Raw genomic sequence first — 14,451 nt, 5'->3', positions numbered from 1 at the left:
ATATATAATTGTGTGCGTACCTTACTATGGTTTCTATTTTTATAAAAGATGGCTTGAAAAGTACGCAATTCAAGCCATCTTTTATAAAGCTTTGCCAATGGACAAAGACACCTCGGGCTGGGTGATCTGTGCTCTGCTCTTCAGAGCAGATTACATCACCTAGCCCGAGGTGTCTTTGACCCTCGGCGAACCTGGGGACTGTGTGATCTAATCTACAGATTAGATCTCGGAGCTCCCAGGTTCACCGAGGGTCAGTGACCTGGGGAGGGGGTTGGGAAACAAAGGGACCATAACTTCCTCTCATGACCCCTCACGTGAGGGGTCACAAGAGGAAGTTACATCGACTGACAGAAGTTCCAGCCAGCCACAGTGTTGCTGAAATATTCCAGTTTCAGTGATGCTGTGGCTGGCTGGCACTTCTGTCAGTCACAGCTTGTCTGACTTTAAAATGGCAGGCGCATCTCCCGTCACAGCTACTGCTGCGGCGGGATAATGTATCCCGCTATGGAGTGGTGGGACTGGGGGGCCCCTGCAGGGCCTCACCTCATCCCCACTTTTAGAAGTCTGTGGGGGCCTGGCTAAGCTGGCCAGCGCCCACTTAAAGCACTGGCAGTATCCTTCCCTCTACCCTGCAGATGCTCTGTCGCATTTACCTTTATTCTGACGGGCGCTTTGAAGTGACTGGTCTCACAACTGGCACCTAATAAATGATCAGAAAATTAATAACATTTCAAATTTATTGGGCTATTTTGGCTATAGCTCATTGGGGTTTACTCTTCAGTTTCACACATGATCCATTTGCGAATTTTGCGTTTCCCATTGCACAAATTTGATTTTTTACCAACAAATTGAAAATAAATCTAAAAGCAACATTTTCCTTTCGTACATTCTTGGCAGTTCATTGTCCATAGCTGCTAATCTTTGTCATTTAAACAATTGTGTAATGAGTGCAAGATGTATCTGGTAATATCCCCTGCATTTAAAACCTCTTGGGTAGTCCTGTCTGTGTCTGGAGACGTCTTGGGCCTGATTTACAAAAGCCTTTTCCTATGGGGAAAACTCCATTGGAAAACGATTTGTAAATCAGGCCCTTTGTGGTTGATGTTGATGTTCTTGTGTGGATTCATGTTAAAATCCTGCATACAATTGATAGGTGCTAGCCCTGCTTGGAACAGTGTTCACTTACATGAATTGACACCTTACAAGAAGTTAAACCTATGATCAAATCACAAGCATGTCAATGTAGACATTACATTATGTATGTTCCAATTTGAATGAAAAAAGAAATCCATTTGAAATGTTCATGTATGAAGTGCTGTTATTTTTCAGTAACTTAACACTTCAAGCATGCACCACATCATCTTAACTGGTTTGTCTTCTTTTGGCTAGAGGGACATTTTAGCTAAGCATTTGGAATTAAAAATGTATGTTATTTTAACCGAGAGTTTGTTATTGCAGTAGCACCCTTAATTTGAAATATTGCTGCCTGTAAAATAGGAATATGGAATGTAACACGTCAACAAAAATGTAATTTCTATTTATACCGTCCTTCACACCGGAGTCCAGCCTCCAAGAACATTACTCAGTATCAAACGCATGCTCTGTATTGCATTGCTTACAAGTCTTTTGCCCCTAAGCTATCCTCTGAGCCTAACTCAGACTTCCAGAAATAACCAGGTGTCAAGCTGTTTTCTGAAGATCCTTTTATTTTCTACCATTTTGAGGGAAAAAGAATGAGAGAAGAGCTCCAAAGAAGGAGCACCAGATTGGAAATGACTCATCCTCCCAAGTGAGATTTCCAGGTGAGATTTCTTAAATGTAGGCACCAAAAGAAATAAAAGTGCACCTGCTAATCGCAGGTTGAGGGTTAGCCATTGGAGAGAGATTTTCGGTATCAGAATTTACAATTGGCGCTGTAGTTATCGAAGGATAATTTCTCGAAGCGTCTGGGTCCTCTAGAAATATAAGTCATGACGGGCCAGCAGGATTCATACTCCAAAGTTCTGGAGGGGCTGAACGCAGGAGATTACCAAGTAGGCAAATCTACAATTATTTTGAATCTTAAATAAATGTAATTCCTGTGTCAATATTTAAGAAAGATTGCTGAAGGTTTCCAGTCCATGCCAGCTGCATGGTCGCAGTGGGGCAGAGATGTCCTTCATCAAGTGAGAAGGCCACAGACCACTGCAATGCAATTCCCCCTCTACATCACATAAAATAGAATACTGGACTGAACGGATAATGTAACTATAGAAAGCCACTGTCTTGACATGCCTTGCAATCAACGAAAAAGAAGGGTGTCGCAATTACCATATGACTGTCGCTGCAGCCCAGTTATTCGCAGAGGTGGTATTTAAACCAAGCTCTCACGGCTGTTCCTCATTTGGAAGGCTATCCATGTATTCAGCTCGGGCAAACCTTGCACATGCAAAGCGCGGTTTCTGTCTGGCACCCCAATGTGGAGAGAGTGGAGGGGTGCAGTTACTTACTCTTCTGGAATATCAGTGGCAGGATAAAAGAAATCAATCAGCTATTGGTCACTCAATGATGCAATGGGCCTCACATCGGGGGACAAGGCTCAGTGCGTGTCGGCTGATATCAAAAATATCAAGGACAGTTACTGTAAGTATTCAGATCCCTGAGAATTATTATGCAAAAACGTGACATGAGATTGCATCAGATAAATTACAAGGCACAGAACAGCAACAACATTAATGATCCCTGGAATTCAGAGACTCAACCATAATCTATACCTGATCTTCCTCCCTGAGGAGGTCATCTAGTTCTAAGATCTGACTCTGTACTTCTTCCCTGCAAGTTTGGGGGTGGTTGCAGAAATGAGATGTAGGGGCCTCCCCAGCAATAAAGGAAACGTAAACAGATGAACACGTGTAAGGGCAGTAGGGGGTGCTATTCTGTAGGCTTCAAATGGCAGAAGAGGGTGGGCAGATGTGAAGAGTGTGACCATCAAGTGTTGCAAGACTATAGCAGCAGGTTCACACTATCTTGGTTGAAAGGCTTAAACAAAACAAATGTGCAGGAAAGAGAAGTTATCAACTCACAATTAGGAGACAAAGTAAATTATGGTATCATTCAATGTTCTTGAGATGGAGAGATAAAGATCTCAACTGATAAGACTGGCCTCCTTCATCCTACACTTCAGGAAGGACCTAAAGACCCTACTATTCAAAGAACATCTTGCCAATCTTTGATTGCTTTACTCCCATGGATACCCCCTCTCATACTCCCCTATCCATCCCAGCAACTCTGCTAACCCTGAACCACATTTGTAACCCTTGGGTGCAACCCCTTTGTACAGTGCTCTGCTGCTTCCCAGCTAAGTCTGTGAGAAATCGACCATCCGCATGGTGTGTGTGTGCGCTCGCCTGGGCTTTTTTGAAATATTAAATGAAATTGAATGATGGTAGATCAACCTCCGGAAAATGTGTGGGGCTAACCCACACACATTTTCCTATGCTCACTGCATGACATACACATAGACCTGTGTACTCTGGGTGGACACAACGTACAGGCGCCAGGACCCCCTGTCATATTTAGTTGGAATATGACAACCAGGAGTACATCAAGCCATCTCAGAAGGGGGAAGGCAAGACCTTCCTCCTGCCATGTACAGCCTAATTAACTATCAAAGGGTCCATGAATCCGCCATGTCCTTTTGTGAATGCCCTGCAGAATGGTGGCAACAATGAGCTTAATTAGCACACTAATTATACTACAAATAGGCCCACATGGGGCCTAGCTGCAGAGGTGAACAAAAGACAGGAAAACCCCAACAACCTTTGATATGCACTGTGTCAACCTGAAGCCAGCTCCAACCTCTCAGTAGCAAGTGCAGTGACCTGTCATGTCTGGGACTATGGGCCTCATTACGAATATGGAGGTAGCCATGGTGCTATTAGCGCCATGGCTGCCTCCATACCGGGCTCCAAAACCGGGTTCCTTCAATGAGGAATAACCGGGTCATTCCAACATTGGAGGACCCTTTAATTCCTCCTTGAAGGAACCATTCCCCATTGCCATTTGAGCCTGCATAGCGCTCATTGGGAATGGGGAGGGAGCTAATTACAGGCACGTAAATAATGGCCCGTTATTAGCTCCCTGTTCCCCTGGCGGGACCCGGAAAGGACGTCTGGTTTTACCAGACGTCTTTTCCGAGTCCCGCAAAGGGAACCTCGTAATAGGTGCTCCTGTAATGAGGGGTGCCGGTCCCGTACCGGCACCCTTCATTACGCGAGCGCCAGGGTCGTAATGAGGCCCTATGTATTTATAGTAGTCACCCACGCAGGGGGACTCTATTCAGAAGGTATGAGTATGTGATTTGGTCGCAGCCAAAAGTGTGGTCTCACCACTGCTTCAAGGGAGACCTGCCACTTTAATCAGGAACAAAAGAGAGCTCAATTAACCAGAGAGACCTTTTGATCCACAACAGAAAGGAAGATCGATGGGACTTAGTATTACATGTTTTCACCCCTTTACCTTTTCTTTCACAAAGTGCTCTGGTTATGACCTCATGCATGTTGGAGATTGTTGGTGGGGACCCAGGATTGGTTCATTAAGTTAGGCTTAGCTTACACCAATCACTGGGGCCCATTTGGCTTTAACAGAGGGTTGAGCCCCTCTTTTGGCAGATCATCTGAACACTTTGCAATGAGTAACAAGAGAAACTCGCCATTGGACCATGGCTGAAGGTACAGTCTGCCTTACAGCTTTTACCAGTGAAGGAAGGTCAGGATTTCCAAAGAGGGTAGAAAGATCCCTCCCCTAAACATCTCCAGGGAACAGAGGGAGATACTGAATACAGAAGACCCTCCAGCAGCTCCAGAACCAGTACCTATCCAGCACACAGCATGACCTGCTAGGCTCTGCAGCAAGCTTCCGAGGTGGGAAGTGCCAGAGAGTCTCTGAACCAAACCAAGGACAAGGTAGTAGCCTGCAACACTCTCCCCAGCGTTGGGCCATCTCCATTAACGGACTACACAAGACAAGTGAAGAAGCTAGGAGGAATACATCGACAAGCATCCACCAACATCCACCTTAAAGAACATTTTCGAGGCAGTTGAGCCCCTCGAACTGCAAACGACTGCCCTGCTGACTGTTGTTACACCGCAGTCGATCATGCCATCCAAGTCGCCTCAACCAGTGCTTTAGACCTGCAGACCAGCACTGAGACAATGATTCCTGACCCTGAGCCAGCGTATAGCCCAGCCTGAAGCTGTTCGTCTAGCCTCGCTTACCAAAATTCCAGACGCCTGCAGCTGTCTCCCGCCTTGAACTGTCGCAGAAGCTCTAAAGCACTCTGAAACCGACTTTACACTGCCGAGCACCAAGAATTTATACAAGCACAAGGTACATTGTGGTTCTGTCCCCCTGGTCCTCTAGTGACATTTTACAACCATTTGCTCCCTTTGTGTTGAAACCAAGTAGCCTTGAAGTATTGTGATTAATGAGAGCCTGTTTGAACGTTTTGAAGACTAAAGAAATTCAAGCAATCAGAGACAAAACTAAGTCCAACAAATGCCGATATTGTGAGGAAGCCCAATCAGTTGAAACACTAAAACACTTACTCCTTAGCTGCAAGGGTCTGTCGGCCAACAGAGGAACACACCTCGCCCACCTCTACACACACTTTTGCAGCCTGGACGAGGAATATTGGTGGACGTGCCTCATGAACGGAGAAAATATCAAACCTGTGATCGCTGTGGGAAACTTCTTGGCGAGCCTTGACCTGGACAACAAACTGGCCGTAGATAGATAGTTGTCAGGCAATATAACAGTCAAGAAACAAGGAATTCATTGAAACACGAAGGACTATGCATTGTGAAATGAAAGGCTTTGTAAAGCATTGAAGAAGACCCAAAAAAATGAATTGTGAAACTAAAGACTTTTTAAATGATTGAAGAAGATCCAAGACAAACTATTAGATGAAACTATCAAAACACGATTTAAAGCCTACATAACCTGGAAAAACTAGTAAAATTGTTGAACCAAATATAAATAAAAAAGAAAAAAAATGTAATTACTTTACTAACTACCTTACTGTCAGTATCCAGAGTGCATCCCTTTGTGTTCTTGAAACTGTCTGTCCTCTGCATTCCTTTACAGGGTGGGTTGTATTTTGTAGTGTACTAGAACTGGCTGTTGTGATAATAATAAAGTAGATATTTTTATACAAACTTGACTGAACAGTCTCTTTTATCATTGGGTAATAGTTGTATTTTCGCTGTGTTGCAACTAACCAATGATCCATGACCTTGCAGAGATAAGCCTGCCGTTCGGTCCATGTCACCAGAATTGGACAAAGAGGTTTATAATTTGCTTGTGTTTCCAATCTCTTCGGATCCCTTCTGGTGGACTAGAGGTGAGAGGCTGATTGATGGTTTAGAAAACGATATTCATCCCTGGACCACTGTTGTCCCGGAAGTTGATTCATCACATGGTCTGCATTTTAAATATCCCATTCATAATGACGGTGAATGAAATGCGTGAATAATCTTGAACAACGTATTTTGTTGAAAAGAAGCACCTAACACTTTCTTCATATAATAAGCCATCTTCTGAGAGATCAGAGTTTTGATTGATTGATTATTTATTTATTATGCGCTTATACACAAGGGTTTCAAAGCGCAACCATGCATGGGAGGGGAAGACAAGACAAACAATCTTACTAGGCAAGGTACATTCAAATCATGCAGGAGAACAGAAAAGAAAGTGCATGTGGGGGGGCAATAGGGACCAAGTGCACCCAGTCCTGTCAGAACATGGGTTCAGTGCAGAGATAGCACTCTATGGGTCGTAACTGAAGTGCTGTGGCAAGTGCAAGGCCTGGGGGTAAGTGCAGGAGAATGGTGAGGAAGCTTGGGACCTGTGAGCATCTGAAGGTACACCAGGCAGCCAGTCAGCGAAACTGAGCAGAAGTAGAGGAGGGAGAGCAAGAGTGCAGAAAGAGGTGCTTAGCAGGGGAGAGGGAGAGAGAAGGAGGAGGTGAAGAAGAAAGTCTTGAGGAGTTTCCGGAACTTAAGGAGATCCGGCTCAAGGCAGAGAGAGGCATGGAGGCTGTTCCAGAGGGAGGCACCTGCAGTGGATAAAGATCTCCCCTCAAGTCTCTGCTTGGAGAAGAGGCTCACCCGTAGAGAGTTGGGGGAAGACGAGCGGAGGGCTCGGGAAGGAGAGTATTTAGGAAGAGAGCGTTGCAGATAGCCCAGGCCCCAGAAAGCCTTGTGAACAATGCAAAGGGTCTTGAACTTGACAGATCATAGGTATATAATATCAGAGGGCGTGCAAATAATCCAATTACAGAACTGAGTTGTAGTACAGAATACATTTGCATTCTCATTGTCTTATTTGGATATTTGCAAACAAGCACACAATCGTGTTCCTGTCTTAATAATCCTCAAGTATGGCTACAGAGACTCCAAATAATGAATAACCCTCTCAAGCCCCCAATACACTGAACTATCACTGTTTCTGATTCCCAGGAGGAAGCTCAGACCAAGAAGAGCAAACTAAATCTGGTAGAGTTTTAGATTGAGCAGGTTTACCACACCACCCGAGGTCTTTAAGTGGAAGGGATTTGCACAGAAATAGACCAAGATGGTAATAATGAGTGTGAAGGTAATGATAAAAACAGGTGATAATTCTAATGCAGCCTTCTTACCAACTACACTCATTATGTTCTATTTCAGGAACATCACATGCAGTAAATAAGTCATGATTACCGCATATTTTACAACCACACGATTTGTCGAAAAATAAAAATATCTCCCCACCTTAAATAACATTTGTCCTGTAAGTTGGCCTATCAGACTCAAAGACGCATGGACACCCCAGAGGAGCGAGAATACAGGCATGTAAAATGCCCACATTCTCACCCCTTTGATGCATGGGAGAGCAGCAGTGTGCCTGGAGGTGAAAGGCCACTTGGATGATAAAATGTGTGTGCATAAAATAATGAATATTCGTCCAACCCCATTGTAGTCCCTGACGAACATAAACACTACTTGTTTAGCATTTAGTATTTATATAGCGCTATGAACCCTCAGGTATCTGAGCGTTGCTTTGTATTACCCACGGTGAGTGGTGGTCATTTATCGACCTCGGAAGGATGAAAGGCTGAGTTTGGCCCCGCCAGTATTCGAACCTGTGTCAGCAGGTTCTGCAAAGATGTCAAAGCGAGCACTCTACTCGCTGTGCTATGGGACCGGCTTTATATGAATTGTCACCTCAATTTTCTATAAACATGGCTTATGATCAGTGGCAGTGTATCGCTATACCATTGCGATTATGCTTCGAAATTCCAAACAAATCTGCAAGCAATAAAATCATGAAGCTATAGCGAATGGGTGTAGGTAACACTGTAGTAAATTCATCGTCTTCATGGTGTAAAACAGGTAAAGAGATATGTCAAGTTCATTCTCTTAAACTGGTCGAGTATTTTCAGGGTTTGTGACTTTCTTTGGAAAACCATATCCAAAACCAGCGCACGTCTTATTGAGGAACCTGCACATGCTAAAATCTCATTCATGGAATGTATACAGCCATAACAAGAGAAAATTGGGCTTGGCTAATATTCAAGAATTATCTGATCTGCTGGAATTTCAGAGTGTGGAAAATATTTAATCACAAGTCAATATGCTAAGACATAGTACTTTTATTAGGCATACATTTTGTAATCTTTTGTCATGTGTACCAGAAGCTCTCCTGTTTGTCTGAATTTGGCAATCAGAATGACAAAGTAAACTGATGATTTCTTTTTTTATCAGTTTTTAGAATCAACTCAATGTTTCAATTATTCAATTATTACTGATTCCGACCTATGAATTAATTATGCATTATATTCAGGAGAAAGTTGCTCTCTTCAGGAGATATGGGACTGTCCTTTGTTGAGGGTGTCAGAAATGGTTGGTGATCAAGGCAAAATGGCCAGGTATCAGCCGCACAGATTAGGTTACATGTACATTATGTGCGTTGACTCATTCATAATAGTAACATTGTATTACTTGGTACAATTTATTATTTATTATTATTTATTTTATTTTATTTTTTTTTACGCTACTTACCTTGTACTGCACTTCCCCCCCCACCTCCTCCCCCCTGCACTTCCTCCTTTTCCCCTTACCTCTGCACTTGCCCGATCTGAATGACACCTGGCCTAGTAGGATCGTTTGTCTGTTTTCCCCTTGTTTCCCTCCCTCCCTGCCTCGTCGCGCCTTGAAACACTTGTGTATAGGCGCGTTACAAATACCATATCATATCATATCATATCATAAGTTTACATGTGCTGCATTACTGCAAATGCAAAACAAATAAAACCGTATTATCATTATTTTCACCAACTGTAACTTACTACTGTTCAACTCTACCCCTTCTCTATTTCTAGTACAGCGTTTGATTCTATTGAAACTCCGTGGTGCAATAGGCCTTTTCTTGAAGTCTGGGAAAATTGAAAGGCAGCAGCGCCCGGCAGCCCTCCATACTACTGCGACGATCAGCATTGAAGGTACTGGAGAATGTAATGGGGTGGGAGACAACTGCTGGGGGGGGGGGGCAGGAGGAGGAGGAAGAGGAAGTTAGGCAGATGCCAGAACAGTTGACATAAAATGTCTCACTCTTCAACTATTCACCCACTTCGAAATACAAAGTGAAATAGGTGCTGTTAGCAAAAAGGACATTAATACAAAATGGTCAAACGCAAAGCAAATATGGCAGGTAATTCCAGCAGAAACTGCTAACTTGAAAAAGAACCTGAAAAATACAAACTCGAAGTAGCTTCCAAAAAAGAAACCTTGATGAGTACTCATTGAGATAGCACAGTGTGGAAACGTACAATATTTTCTCGTGGAAGGTTAATAGCCTGAACTCAGTAATTAAATGAAACATGGTATATGTAGAAAGTAGTCTACATCAACCTGGCTTGTGCTTTCTGGAAACTCATTTCACTTAGAAAGTTTGTTATTTTTTTTAAACCACTGGGCACACCGATACAACCGACCTCACTTATCCTTATCCACAAGAGGATTGTTATTTTAATCTTGAATTCATACATGAAAATGAACAGATTTAAATCATATAAAACTGGTTTTGGGTCATGTCCGCTGCAAAGACATGCTCTGACACTATTAATTCCTTCATGCAACACAATCCCTTTCCTAGTAACATTCATTTGTGCTGATTATCACGACACTGCAGGGAGCAGGACGACCCAAACAACCTCTGGTCTATTATGTTTATGTTTATGTTTACTGAATTTATATAGCGCTTTATGCCAAAGCGCTTTACAGAGTAACAACAAGATACAGAATTGAAAGAAGCATATTTACAAACATGAAACAAACCAGAAGTACAGTATATGGAACTGCTCAAAGGGCGGGGAAGAAGGAGGGAGGGAAGGGGAGAGGAGGTAGGTTAAGGGGTATAAATGTCAGGTTTGAGGTCAGCGGGAGTGGCAGAAAGGGGGAGGAGGGGTACAGGAGGGGGGGTACCCCAGGTGGCCTCCTACGCCTCTTGGTAGCAGTGTCCATTATGACGTCAGCGGGAGGAGGGGAAAGGAGGGAGGTGAGAGGAGGGGGGGGCAGGGATTTTAGGGGGAGAGAGGAAGGTGAGGAGAGTCAGAGGGGAGTGGAGAAGAAGGGCTTTCAAGGAGGAGCGGAAGGATTAGTTAGTAGGTGGGGGAGGAGCGGATAGAGAGAGGTAGGGAGTTCCAGTGGAGGGGGGCCAAGAGTTGGAAGGAGCGGAAGCGTGAGGTGGCACAAGGAGCAGGGGGTACAGTGAGAAGGTAGAGATCGGCGGATCGGAGACAGCGGGAGGGGTAGTAAAATGAGAGGAGAGAAGAGAGATGGGGGGCGAAGGTCATGGAGAAATTTGTAGACAAGAAAGAGGAATTAAAATTTCAATTGTGAGAGGAAGGGAAGCCAGCCGAGTTGAGAAAGCGAGGTAGAAATAGAGTCACGAGGGCCGAGAAGACAAAGGGCCTCATTACACGGTAGGCGGTAGGGATTTAACATTACCGGTAACGTAATACCGGTAACGTTAAATCCCCATGCCAATCACGGCCTGGCTCACCGCTATTAGCGGCACCGCTAAGTACGGTGCCACTAATAGCGGTCAGGCCGCGTGCGCGCGACCCTCCATCCCGTAAATAACGCCATGCCGCTAATAGCACACCATCACAAGGCGAGCGGACATGGTAATTGCGGCATGGTAAAGGCCCCCAAACCCCTTACCGCCATGATGCTAATACCGGCATCGCGAACCACCCGTTAATAGAACTGAGCATTGTTCCCACCTGCCACAGGTGGACACAATCAGCACAGGTGGAGGCAATGGACACTGTGGCAGCTCAAAAGGAGCACACCACACCCCTTCCCACACCCCTTCCCACACCAAGATGGTTCCAATACTGGCAGAATTGCATGGCCTAGAGGACCTCATTGCAGTGCTGCTGCTACAACAACAGGCTGCACAAAGGAGACGCAGGAGGAGGAGGAGGGCCAGACAGGCACAGCAAGCACCACCACGCCACCTATTCATACCACAGAGGCACCCACCAATTCCCAGGATCAGAGCCAGTCCATTCAACCTAACACCTGAGCAGATACACACCCTGTACCGTCTGGACCGGGACACCATCACCAGCATCGTGGACATGATACACGACGACATTGTGAGCCTCATAGACATCAGAACTGCCATCCCCCCTCTACTGAAGGTGGTGTCAGTGTTCCACTTCCTGGCCACAGGAACCTACCAGCATACAGTGGGGCAGATGCATAGCATCTCCCAACCAGTATTCTCACGCACACTGAACCAGGTACTCGATGCCCTCCTGAAGCATGCACCCGAACACATATCCATGCCACGGACTGCCCAGGAGATTGCAAACACCAAAGTTGGCTTCTATACACTGGCAGGCATTCCAAGTTGCATTGGGGCCATCGACTGTACACATGTGGAATTGGTTGTACCACATCACAATGAATTAGTGTACCGAAACAGGAAGCAATTCCACTCAATCAATGTCCAAATGGTATGTGACGCAAACAATATAATCACACATTGCTGTGCCAGATTTCCCGGATCTACCCATGATTCCATGGTCCTGCGGAACTCAACTATCCCCCGCTACATGGTGCGACCAACGGCACAACGTTCGTGGCTACTTGGTGAGTAGCAGGGCAAGCACATGGCAGTGTGATTGGGGGGGTAGAGAGATCCTCCAACTGGGTGTGCATGGGGGGGTAGAGAGATCCTCCAACTGGGTGTGCAGGGGGGGTAGAGAGATCCTCCAACTGGGTGTGCAGGGGGGTAGAGAGATCCTCCAACTGGGTGTGCAGGGGGGGTAGAGAGATCCTTCAACTGGGTGTGCATGGGGGGGTAGAGAGATCCTCCAACTGGGTGTGTGGGGGGGTAGAGAGATCCTCCAACTGGGTGTGCAGGCGGGGTAGAGAGATCCTCCAACTGGGTGTGCATGGGGGTGTAGAGAGATCCTCCAACTGGGTGTGGCCTGTAGTCCGTTGCACAAATGCACATACAGATGTACGCTAATGGGCATCTGTGAGGGCAGCAACGTACTTGGGATGAACGGACATGCAAGTATATGGCACACGACACAGCTGCCAATCCAAACCCATTGACATTAAAGACCAATCCTCATCCACATTGCACGACACTCCACGCCATGGAATGCACATATGACATCCATGACATCAACATAGTCATGCAGCATTCCTACAGCACAACATCAACAATGCATTGTGCCCTTGGATGCATGCATTGGGACCCCCCTAGCCATGGCAATGCACCACGAACACATGGCACCTCTGAGGCGTTGCCTCTCAGCATGGCAAGATCAATGTCGGAAGCACTGTACACCACCAGTGTGGTACCAAATCTGCCTGGCCACAGGGACACCAATTACCTGGCCTCACCCAGGACATGGGAATTACTGTAGGAGGCATCAATGGGGCATGTCTACTTGCATGCTTGCGCTCACCTTTGCACAAAGCAGTCACACAGACCATATTCATTGATGCAGTTGAATGTGCACATGATTCTCAATGATAGGTCAAAGTATGTGACATGAACAGGCCACACATGTGCCGAAAAGTAACATGAACCCATTCCTCCCCCCATATAGGTGATGCCGGCTATCCCCTGAAGAGGTGGCTCCTCACACCTGTACGGAACCCACAGAACAGGCATGAAGAAGAATACAATCGTGCCCATATCCGTACCCGCCTTGTCATTGAGCAGACTTTTGGACTTCTGAAGTCACGGTTTAGGTGCATAAACAGGTCTGGTGGCGCACTCCTATATGGCCGTGAGAAGGTGGCAAAGATCACCACGGCATGTTTCATGCTGCACAATATGTGTATGAGACGGAATGTGCCACTGCCCCCTGAGGTTGAAATGGAGGCACCTGATGAGGATGATGATGGGGATGAGGATGGAGGTGAAGGGGATGCAGGTCATGCAAGAGGGGATGGCCAGGAGGGACGCGCTGTGAGACAGCATTTGATCAACCAATTGTTCTGAGTTACATGTAGTCATACTGTCACCTGTATATGGCTGGTGGGGCACTGGTGTCGGTTTGTTAGCTCACAATGGACCTTGGCGTCAATAAATTGATCATACACAATGAAGGAGTCCAGGCCTGTGTTTTGCTCAAACAACTGTGTATTAATGAACAGAAACAGAAAAATGTGCAACTCCCCATCCATCCCGCCACCCTTACAACTGTCCCATCACACCCATCCCCCCACCCCCCACAACTGTCCCATCACACCCTTCCTCCCACCCCCCACAACTGTCCCATCACACCCTTCCCCCCACCCCCCACAACTGTCCCATCACACCCTTCCCCCCACCCCCCACAACTGTCCCATCACACCCTTCCCCCCACCCCCCACAACTGTCCCATCACACCCTTCCCCCCACCCCCCACAACTGTCCCTCATAAGTCTTCAACAATGCATGTGTTCTGGCATGCATCAAGGTCAATGGACGTTCACGCCCTATTGTCCATTACCAGGGCCAGCATTTGGGGGCTGGCTGGAGGTGCGCCTGGTGGTGCGTGAAGACCGTCTCAGTGGACTCGTCTGCCGCGAACTGCAGGTTGAAGAGGTGGCAGACTGTCCTTGTGTGAATTGGCGCTCCATTGCATCTGTGATGCGGGTCAGCACCTCCCGGACGCGTGTTAGCTCGCCGCACAGCCTGTCCGTGCAGGACTCCATCCCCTCCATGGAGTGCCTGGATGTCTCAGCGAGGTCAGCCCTGAGACGGGCAGCCTCCTCCACATGTTGACCGACAAGCACTGTTAGAGCCTGCTGGCGCTGGATGACGGTGGCCAGGTCAAGGGCAGTGGCGGCCTGTGGTGGTGTGTCTGCTGCGCATCTGGATGCCTGCCGGTCTGCAGATGCCGCCTCTGGGGGGCTA

General features: G+C 46.4%; 1 long non-coding RNA gene across 2 annotated transcripts in view; it reads left to right on the top strand.

Annotated features, from left to right (window-relative positions):
* Nucleotides 1-13,644, top strand: part of LOC138569712 (uncharacterized) — a 726,779-nt gene extending 713,135 nt beyond the window's left edge. For both annotated transcript variants that reach the window (XR_011303304.1, XR_011303305.1), the window contains 2 exons: nucleotides 9,398-9,517; nucleotides 13,154-13,644. This is a non-coding gene — a long non-coding RNA (uncharacterized lncRNA). The remainder of the gene's footprint in view (nucleotides 1-9,397; nucleotides 9,518-13,153) is intronic.
* Nucleotides 13,645-14,451: the final 807 nt, after the last annotated feature.

The sequence above is a fragment of the Ambystoma mexicanum genome, chromosome 2q (genome assembly GCF_040938575.1).
Source record: "Ambystoma mexicanum isolate Mex_15411 chromosome 2q, UKY_AmexF1_1, whole genome shotgun sequence".
Taxonomy (NCBI): Eukaryota; Metazoa; Chordata; class Amphibia; order Caudata; family Ambystomatidae; genus Ambystoma; species Ambystoma mexicanum.
Note: the sequence above shows the minus strand (reverse complement) of the source record. Positions and strands in the feature narration are given on the sequence as shown.